Below are 10,677 nucleotides of genomic sequence, written 5' to 3'. Positions count from 1 at the left end.
CAAAGTAGAATATGCCCAACTGCTGGACCGAATGGAACAGATCACCGCGCGAATCTAATCTAAGCAAACTTGGAATGACGTGTTCTGAATAACTATTCAATCACTGCCCTTTCTATATTTCAAGAAAGTGAATAGTACAAATCCGGGGGCGCCAAAGTCGTCGCCTGACTTGCATTATCATGGTACACGCCAAGGCAGGGCAAACATCAGAGCAGGATATGGTAGAGTAATCACGCTTGGCCCGGCACCACCATTTTTCTATGGCCGGATGCCAACGGATGCAGAGCCCAAAACAATGGTGCCAGCCAGGGAAAGTCCGCGGCAGTTTTGTACTAGCATTTGGCGCCACGAGGCAAGGCACGCACGATTTCGATTAATAATCCACGGAGAGAATACTTGGTTTGAAATGTTCTTTGTAGTAATCTGTTGGTGCTCAGCACATCTCCTCCGCGAAAACGATGGGATTAATTTTTTGAATAAACGATGGGATTAATTAGTGAGGATGGTTATTACGTCGTACCATGTGCTGCGTCCATATGGACCTTGTGGGCGGCGCCGGCGATGTGCGGTTTCGTGCCTCCCATTTGGCGGCATTGCCATTGACATCCCGTGCGAGACGCTGACTCTGGTGATTAAGAACCAGCCACGAGCGTCGCTTGTGGGCGATGCAAGTTTGCTCGCCGTCGTCAGCTCACATGTTTGTTTGACTTGTACGGGAGGAGTATCATCTCCGTGCAGGAGACTACCAATCTCACACCGTTCTCTGTGTGAATTAATGTGGGCGATGGAAAGGAGGCGAAGCGAATCAATGCTCGTGACTTTGGTGAGTGAGGTGTGTGAAGTGTGTGCGAAGATCCCGGCAGATTGCATGGTGCTCCGGCCTCCGGCTCCGGAGTCGGGACGCGGCGCGGAGCGGGTCATGCTCCGGAGTACGAGCGGCAAACATGATGGGAGGTCACGGCGCATGTCATGGCCGGTGGACGAGGTGGTATATGCACCACCGATTTTCCCGCGCCCGAGGGGACACGCAGTCCGTGCTTGCCGCGGGCATCGGCGTCTGTTGCACGCCGCTTGAAGTTGCGTCACGTGATTGCTCGTTTTGGAAGATTAACGTGGACGCATAAGATTACACTCGAATACTGACTTGGGGTTGCCGAAGTCTTCACCACTTCTCGGCGGCCCTTCCGATCGCCGACACTGCGGTAGTAGTCCGCGGCAGGACGTGGGCAGTGGCGTTGCCAGAAAAATGAAGGCCGGGTATTCATCCAATTTTTCTCTCTAAATGTAGTATATGAACCAAACAACACAACAGTAACAATATATGAACAAAACAACACTAGCATAACGGCAATAGCAATATTTCAATGTATCATACCATAACGACATGAATTCATAAGTACCTTTTGATTGATAAAGTGATGATATCCTTCTTACAGAATAACTCTACGGCCGCCTTTTCGAAACAGATTGATGACATCTTCATCCTTTACTTGATTGAAAAAATCTCACTTAACGAATGTAACCAAACAATTGTTCAAATAATCATCACCCATTTTGTTCCTTAGCTTATTCTTCACATAGCTCATTGAAGAGAATACCTTTTCAACACTAGCAGTAGATACTGGCAGAATCAATACCAACTTAAGAAGCTTGTAAACAATATGATATTGTTCATGCTTGTTTGTCTCAACAAGCAGAAGTGAAAGCTGACACAGATTTTTCAGATTTCGAAACCTTTCATCTCTATGCACATTAGTAATATACATGTTTAGTTGCCATGGAAGTCTTGCCAGTTCATCCCTTGTAAAATCAGAAGCATAAAACTTTGTTGCAAGTTTAACTAACTTCTCTTGGTCATAAGCAACAAATAGATGAAGTGGACAAAATGCTGCCATGCAAGAAAGTAGCTCTGTGTTTACCTCATCAAATCTGCCATTCAGCTCACTGATTTGCCTATCAATGACACCCACAAACATATCAACCTTGAAGCGGTGGTAATTGGTCGGACCATTACATAAACCCCTTCTAGGCCGGCCAACGGGAAAGTAAGGACCCTCCATATCAACAACTTTGATCTTATGCTTCGTATAAAAAGATGTGACCTTTGTGAGAAAATCATCCCATCCAGTATCGGTCCTCAAAGCCTTCAAGTAATACTTTGTGTCAGCAACAAGCTCAACAAGCATGAACAATATCTTCGTCTTGCTTTTGCAAAGCTCTACACAACTCATCTGTTTATCCAAATATTTCTTGCATCAAGTGTGCCATGAAAACAAACTCAAATGATCGAAATATTGTCTCTATGGATAGAGCTGCTTGTGCCTCCGCACCATGGTACTCGTCTCCAATCTTGCGAAGGACTCGTCGTAGTGCACCATACATAGAGATGATATGGTTCACAGTTTTGAAGTGAGAGCCCCAACGTGTATCACATGGCCTTCCCAAACCCATTTCCTGATTCGACCCACTCCCTGTTTCTACTTCTTCCAATTCCAATGCATCAATGAGTTCTTCAGCCTGAGCTATCCGAAGCATTCTCATCTTTTTACAAGACATGCCAAGAGCATTTAACAAGTGTGCAAGCTGCTGAAAGAACCAAGTACAATCACCACTCTCCTTAGCAACAGCAACAAGAGTTAACTGTAGTTCATGGGCAAAACAATGAACATAGTAGGCAGAAGGGGACTCATCCATAATCAGTTTTTTCAGGCCATTGACATTACCTCTCATGTTACTAGCTCCATCATATCCTTGCCCACGAACCATCGCAAAGGTCAAATTGTGGTCCATAAGCATTTTCTAAATTGCAGCTTTTAGTGTCAAAGAGGTAGTATCTTCAACATGAGCAAGACCAGGAAATCTTACAACCGCCCTTCCTTTCTTATCAACAAAACGCAAGCAAACAACCAACTGTTCATTCCGATACACATCACTAGACTCATCTGCAAGTACTGCAAAATGACCACCATCAAGTTCTTCAATGACTAGTTTAGTAGTCTCTTGTGCACAACATTTTATCACCTCTTGTTGTATATCATGGTGAGTCATCTTGCAGTTCTGTGGAGCATTCTTGAGAACAATCCTATCAACCTCTTCAAAATTTCCTGCTAGCCAATTTAGAAGCTCAAGGAAATTTCCTTTATTTAGCAAGTCTTCACTTTCATCATGTCCTCTAAATGCCAAGCCTTGGCGCAACAAAAATCTCACACACTTGAGTGTCCATGTTAAACGCTGTTTATACAAAGCCTTGTATTGTGAGGTGTTTGAAGCAATAGACTCCCGAATTGATGTTTGTGGTATAGTGTCGGGGGTTGGGTGCGACATATGCTAGTGGATGGCTTATCATGGTGGGAGCGAGTAGAACGTCGCCGGTGCCTGGAAGTGGGATGAGGCGTAGACACGAACACCGGCGCACTTTACCCAGGTTCGGGGCTCTCCTAGGAGATAACACCCCTAGTCCTGCTCTGCGGGGTCTCCGCATGATCACTAAGGCACTAGTGGATACAATGGTTCTCCTCGAGCTGTATGCTAGAGGTAGAAGAAGGCAGGCGCGCTCTCTCCTTCCTCTAGGTATGAGTCTAGTTCTAACAGGTTGGGAACCCTTTGCATGGGTGCCCTGGGGGTTTATATAGGCCTACCCCCAGGGGTACAATGGTAATCTGGCCGGGTGTAGGACCCGGCTGTCAGTGTCTCTGGTCGCCGGCTTCTCCGCCGGCTGCTGGGGTCCGCCGCCTGCTGTTAGTGTCTCTGGTCTGGTACGGAGCCGACAGGCCACCTCCACCGCTTGCTGGTCTGGTCGGCTGCTGATTACTGTAGCCGTGACGCTAATGACGCACGCTTGGTCAGGGGAGCGTGGCTACAGTCCCGCCGCCTGGTGGGAGATCACTGTAGCCACACCGTGTCTCATCTGGTTAATGGCGCATGGGCCCCGAGGAAGGAATGGGCCGCCTGCTGGAAGCCGGCCTCCCTCAGGTCCGGCTGGTCAGGCCTCCGTCGTCTTCCGGGCTCTCGCTGCCTGGTAGGGCCCGCCGCCTGCAGGCCGTACCGACAAGCCGTCGTGGGAACAGGGCTCCGCCTGTCAGTTGCGACGTCAGGGGCGGAGTGGCAACAGTGCCGCGCCGGGCGGAGATCTCAGCCTGTACGGAGCACTGTGGCCACGCCCAGCCCTGGATACGGGCATGATGGGCTACACTGTAGCCTCACCATGTCTTGTCTTCCTTAATGGGGGCGCAAACTCTGAGGGCGCCATGGGCCGCCTACTAGAAGCCGGCCTCTCTGGAGGCCGCCTGCAAGGAGTCGGCCCGTCTTGGTGCCGCCTTCTGGAGCTTAGCTGCCTTCTGGCAGCCGGTCGCTTGGGCCAGCCGGCCAACAAAAGGCGGCGCTTCATCTCGATGTCCTGAGGGGCGCAGCCGGCCCCGATGTCTTGAAAGGTTCTGGGACTCGGGTTAGGCTACCCGTGGCCCATTACTCCGACATTAGTCCCCGAAGCTGGTGAGGCGCCGCGGCCGAGGAGCCGAGGAGCCTCAACAGTTTCTTTCTCCGGGTGCTCTGGACGGAAACTTCATTCGCCTCCTGGCAAGCCGCCTGGTGGGAGTCGGCCACGTTCGGTCGGATTCGTCTGAAAACTTCGAACGCAATGGCGGGAACTAGGTGGCGTGCTAGGGAAGCCTCCAGGCCTGCCGCCCGTTGTGGGCATGCCATGTGGCGTCAGCCAGCCGGGCCAGCCTGCTAGCCCACGCGCGCGATGGGACGCGACAGCAGGCTGGGCCCGCCACTACCGGGCCTCGGCACGCGAGCGGATCCGTTGCGGTCGAGGCGGCCGGTTGAGCTTCTCCGTGGAGTTACTGCGGACAATAACTCGCGCGATAAAGGTGGGGATGTGGGGTCGTGGGCACAGTTAATCCCACGATCCCACGCCCGCCCCCTCGGCTTCATAGCCCGTCGGCTATAAGTAGGGGGGAGGAGGAGCGGCGGAGCACGCGCGCCCCTCCACCCCATTCTTGCCTCCTTCCTCCTCTCGCCGCAGCGCCCCCGAGCTCCGCCGGAGTGCTGCCGCTTCTTGTTTTCATCGAGCTCTTCCGCCCCGAGCCCTCTTGGCCCTGCTCCGATCCTCAGCTCCCCCGTCGCGCCGTTGGCTTCGTCGAGCTCTTCATGGCGCGCGAGCGGGGTGGAGATTGGGATGGGTCGAATGTCAATGAAGACCACATCGCCTTCCTCCGCGACACGCGGCGCCTTCCCGGCGCAGGCTACTTGAAGGCGTGCGTGCCTCCTGAGGGGGAGATCTCGCCGGTGGAGGGCGAGCGGGTCGTCTTCCGCTCGCACTTCGTCTGCGGCTTTGGCCTGCCGGCGAGCGGCTTCCTTCGCTCGTTCCTCGAGTTCTACCATCTTCAGCCTCATCACATCACGCCCAACACCGTGATGCTCCTGTCCGCCTTCGTCACGATGTGCGAAGGCTACCTCGGCATCCTCCCCACCATCGATTTGTGGGGAGCGTTCTTCTATACCAAGCTGGGCACCTCCGTCCGGGAGGTGGCAGCCCAATGCGGCGCCGTCCGTCTTCAAGGAACGCCTTCCCCTCCATCAAGCTGCCACAGTTGGTCAAGATGTGGCAGCAATCTTACTTCTAGGTGGAGAACGTCGATCCGGCAGTCGACTTCATCAACCTGCCGGCTGAGCCTCGGGCCAACTGGGGCTACAAGCCGAAGCCGATGTCAGCAGACGGCGCCGCCGCCATCAACCGACTCCGGGTGCTGACTGGAGCCGAAGGCCTCAGGGCGTCCGACTTGCTGGTCGCCTTCGTCGCGCGCCGGGTTCTCCCGCTCCAAGGCCAGCCTCCCTTGATCAGCCGAATGAGCGGGCACCGCGACCCGTGCCGGCTGAGTACCAAGGAGATGCTGGCTGCTGAGGTGGCGAACTTGGTGAACGAGATCTCCGACCTCAAATTGGAGGGGTCCTGGCAGTTCGGCAAGCAGCCGTACTCCCGCGCGGGCCCACTACAAGCCGTAAGTTTTTCCATCTTTCCTTCCTTCAGTAGTTCGTCTTGATTCCATCTTGCGGTCTTGAACAGTCAGCCTCTTGACCTTCGAAACAGATCTACATGTCTGAGGCGACAGCCGCCATCGTCGGGGCGGGAGGCCCCTACGCACCGGACCGAGCTGTGAGCGACGTGGACGGCCCCGACTTGGGGGCGGCCGCCTTGGAGGATGACGCCACAGGCAGCGTCTATGGAGCCGGCGGCTCCGAGGAAGGCGACATCGAGACTTGGCCTGATGATGACGATGAGGAAGACGAGCCGCGCCCTGCACGAGACGCCGGCAGGGCGGACGCGGGCCCCTCTGCTGAACCGGCTGCTCGAGGTGGCACGCGAAAGCGTAAACAAGGCGCCGCCTTGTTCGGTAGCGCGCCGAAGAAGGCCAAGAACCCAACCGCCGCGACTAGGCGGAAGGAGGCCGCAGCGAAGGCGGCCAAGTTTCAGAAGCTCCCGAAGGCGCCTCCCATGGTGTCAGCGTAAGTATCTTTTCTTGTGCTTTTCTTTCTTGTCGATTCTTTCTGAGCTTCCTCTCTTCGTCTTTCTTGACTTAGGGCTCCGCTCTCTCTTGAGAAGTCGGCCGCCGCCTCCGTCATTGGGTCGGCGGAGACCTCCACCACCACCCGGCGAATCGATCCGGCCGCCGACCTCCGGGAGGCGCGGGAGGTGCGCGAGGAGCAGGAAGTCGCCCGCCTCGAGAAGGCGGAGGCAGACAACTCGGAGGTCGACACTTTGAAGAAGCTGGCGGAGGCCGAGGCTGCTGCCGCGGCAAAGGAGCAGGCCGAAGAAGCCGCGTGCCGTCAGTCGGCGTTATTTGTCGTTCCCCTAAACTCCGCGCCGCCACCACCAGAGTTCGTGGCACCGACTGGGGAGCCGGCGACGAGCACCCGATCATGGAGAGGGATGGCGGCGATGTCGTCATGCCGGACGTGGTCGTGCCTCCGCCACCACCATCTAGAGAGGCGCGAGACAAGTAGCCGGCGAACCCGCCGGTGCCGCCAGTCGGAGACGAGATGGTGACGGGCTTGACTCCCGAGGTCCGCACGCCATCGCGCCGCCGGTTTGCAAAGGCGGCTTCGGCGCCACACCGCTGGAAGCCGGTGCCGCGAGCTCTTCAATCCCGGACGTCGAGGCATCCAGAGCCGCGCCCGCTGATTGGATGCGGGGAGGCGGGACGGGCCCTTTGAATCAGGCGATCCTAGACATCCAGGCCAAGCTCCGGGCTGAGGGCGACGCTCTCAAGCATTGCAACACGGCGTTCTTGGACTCGCGAGCAGCCATCCGGGTATGTTTCTTCTTTATTTCTGATTTTTGTACTTCTCTGTGGGGGCGCGCCAGCGCACCCACTGGGTGTAGTCCCCGAGTTTCGTGCCGACAGCTGAGCAGGCGGCTCGGAACTTTAATTGGCCAGATCCAAGTACTGACATTGTCTGATATCTTCACTGCAGGATTATCATAACCTCCGCGCGGCCGCCTTCAACTCCAAAGTCCAGGAGCTGAATCAACGGACCACCGACTTGTCGGAAAGCCGGAGTAAGTCTTTGTTTTGTTTCTCTGCGGGGGCGCTCTAGCGCACCCGCGGGCTATAGTCCCCGAGATTCGGGCCGACTGCTGACCAGTCGGGCCGGATCTCCCCGGTAACTGCTCTTTTTCTTGGTAGCTAGTGATAACTTCTTTCTCTGCGGGGGCGCGCTGGCGCACCCGCGGGCTGTAGTCCCCGAGATTCAGGCCGACTGCTGAGCAGTCGGGCCGGATCTCCCCGGCAACTATATCTCTCCTTGTTGATTGTTGATGTATTTTTTCTTTGTCCCTTTTTGCAGAGGCCAACGCTGCCTTGCAGCAACAGCTAGGCGAAGCCAACACCGCGCTGCGTGCCAAGGAAGCGGACTGCAGCAAGTTGGCCGAGGAGCGTGACCGGCTGACCATGCAACTGGCGGAGCAGGCGGAGCTTCTCAAGAAAGCCCAGAAGGAGGCAGAGGAAAAGGAGACCTCTCTCCTTGTTGAGTTCGAGACCGAACGCTCCGCCTGGGCCGATAAGGAGGCACAGCTGACTGCCGGCTTTGGTAGTATTGAAGATATGGTTGATGGTAAGTTCCCTCTTTTTTCTTTCTTTGAGCTGCCGGCTGCTGACCAGGCCGGCTTCTAGCTTCTGGCTTCTGTCTTACTTTCTTTCTGCTCACGTAGACTTCTTCCCTGGCCACTCTGGCACTGCAAACCAGGCCATTGAGGCTTATCGCGAGGAACGGAGGGCGGAAGGCGCGCAGATTGCTACCGATGCCCCCCGCAGCCTTAGCGAGCAGCTTCTCAGCATCCAGGCTCGCCTTCGGCCGGCTCATCGGATGATGCGCCGTCTTCAGCGTGTCGGCGCCCAGGCGATTGCCGCCCTGTGGCCAGACATGCCGGCTCCACGTACACCCAGCCGGACTGCCGACTGGCTAGAGGTGGCGGCCGGCCACCTTGAGGCTTGGAAGGGTTCATCGGCCCAGGCTGGGGCACGCCGGGCCTTGGAGTTCGTCAAGGACGTGGTACCCTGGGCTAAATCTAGCCCAGTTGACCACGTTTCGACAGGAGGCCCAGGAGGAACTGGTGGCGGTGGAGGGTGAGCTTGTCAAGCGGGCGACGGCAATCGCCGAATACACCAACACCAGCATCTTCATCCCGGAGCTGGCTGAGAATGGTGCCGAGGCGCCACCAGAGTGGTTCGGGTTGAACCCGGAGGATGGTGAGGACTCGGCCGAAGTGATCGACTCCAGCGACAAGGGAGAAGACGAGGAGGACGAGGAAGGTGAAGAGGAAGCGCCAGAGGTTGAAGCGGACGGCCATCCCCAGCTCGACCGCGCTTCCAGCAACGAGCCACGCCCGAGCGAGCTGACTGCTACCGAAGGCGACCAAGCAAAGACTGACCAGCCGGCCGCTCCACCAACCAGCACCACCGACTCCACCGTTCCGCCGAACCCGTCTGCTGCTCCCTAGGCTGCCAATTTATCTTTTGTTTTTACCTGCTTATCAGTCTCGACAAACTTTGTTAACTTCGCACAATTCCACCCGCGGGGTGTATTTCAAACTTCTGTTGAATGCTGGCCAAGGGCCTTTTGAAATGTAAATACTTTGCCGAGTTCTATCTTTCCTTGCTTTCTGCTCCTTGGCTTTTTTCCTTTGCTGCCCTCTCTGAGCTTCCGTCTGGCCAGCCAAACAGCCGCTCTGCGGTCTGCGGCTGGGTCCAGTACTTGGCCTCTTTGGGAGGGTAAGTACTTAGCCGATTAGAGCTTTTTAGCAAGTTAAGTAGAAGCCGGCCGGCCGGCTGCTCAGCAGCCAATCGGCGAAGCGGAAAGCCGGCTTGAACTATGTGCATGCTTTGGGTCCTTAGCCTTTTTCATGCGGACACCCTTTCTGCCTTAACTCCTGCCTACCAGACAGTCGCTCTGCGAGCTGCGGCTTTTGGCAGGAGAAGGCTTAAGTGCCAACACATTACTTCTCCGGCTGCAGGAAGCATTACATAGTACAAGGCAGCGAGTCCCCGGGTCTACTGGTCGAACGCGGTGCCAGGTGGACTAATGAAATAACACATTGATAGGCATAATACTTATCATATAGATAAAAGAGGGCAGTCCCCGAGCTCTTCACGGGGGACCCGGAGTCTTCGTACTTAATACAAAAGTTGGCGTGGTACATACTGCATCAACAGTAAAACCTTCGAAGGAGGTTTGCATTCCATGGTCGCTCCGTCTCCTTGCCGGAGTCGTCTTTTTTGCGCGCTCGAGGCTTCTGAGCATCGATCAAGTAGTAGGAGTCATTGCCCAACACCTTGCTGATGATGAAGGGGCCTTCTCAAGGTGCCGAGAGCTTGTGCTGGCCGGCTGTTTGCTGGATCAGCCGGAGCACAAGATCTCCCGCTTGGAAGGATCTTGGCTTGACCTTCCGATTGTAGTACCGGCGTAGACTCTGCCGGTAGATGGTGGACCGGCTGAGTGCCAACAGGCGGCCCTCTTCTAGCAGATCGACGCCGTCTTCTCATGCTTCTTTTGCCTCCTCTTCGGTGTACATGGTGACTCTAGGGGAGTCGAATTCTATGTCTGTCGGGATGACGGCTTCGGCACCATAGACGAGGAAGAAAGGCATGAAGCCGGTTGACTTGTTCGGAGTTGTGCACAGACTCCAGAGGATGGCCGGCAGCTCGTCGAGCTAGCAGCCGGTCGAACGCTCCAGAGGTTCGACCAGTCGGGGCTTAATGCCGGACAAAATGAGGCCGTTTGCTCGTTCCACTTGGCCGTTTGACTGCGGATGGGCAACATACGCTAAGTCCAGTCGAATGCCCTGCGTCACGCAGAAATGGGCCACGGCGCCTTTGGCAAAGTTTGTGCCGCTGTCGGTGATGATGCTGTGTGGTATGCCATACCGGATGGTGATGTCGGAGATGAAAGTCACAGTAGTCGGACCATTCAACTTCTTAATTGGCTTCGCTTCTATCCACTTGGTGAACTTGTCCACCGCGACAAGCAGATGAGTCATGCCACCGCGTGCTGTCTTGAATGGTCCCACCATATCCAGCCCCCAGACAGCGAAGGGCCAGGCAATGGGGATGGTATTGAGTGCAGAAGCCGGCTGATGTGGCTTGGAGCGGAACTTCTGGCACCCTTTGCATTTCTGGA

The 10,677-nt window shown here is 55.7% G+C and overlaps 1 pseudogene; it reads right to left on the bottom strand.

The window, feature by feature from the left end:
• Window positions 1–1,430: 1,430 nt before the first annotated feature.
• Window positions 1,431–10,677, bottom strand: part of LOC123493589 (uncharacterized) — a 29,908-nt pseudogene continuing 20,661 nt past the window's right edge.

This window comes from Aegilops tauschii, chromosome 4 (assembly GCF_002575655.3).
Source record: "Aegilops tauschii subsp. strangulata cultivar AL8/78 chromosome 4, Aet v6.0, whole genome shotgun sequence".
Taxonomy (NCBI): domain Eukaryota; kingdom Viridiplantae; phylum Streptophyta; class Magnoliopsida; order Poales; family Poaceae; genus Aegilops; species Aegilops tauschii.
This window is presented reverse-complemented; position numbering and strand designations above follow the sequence as displayed.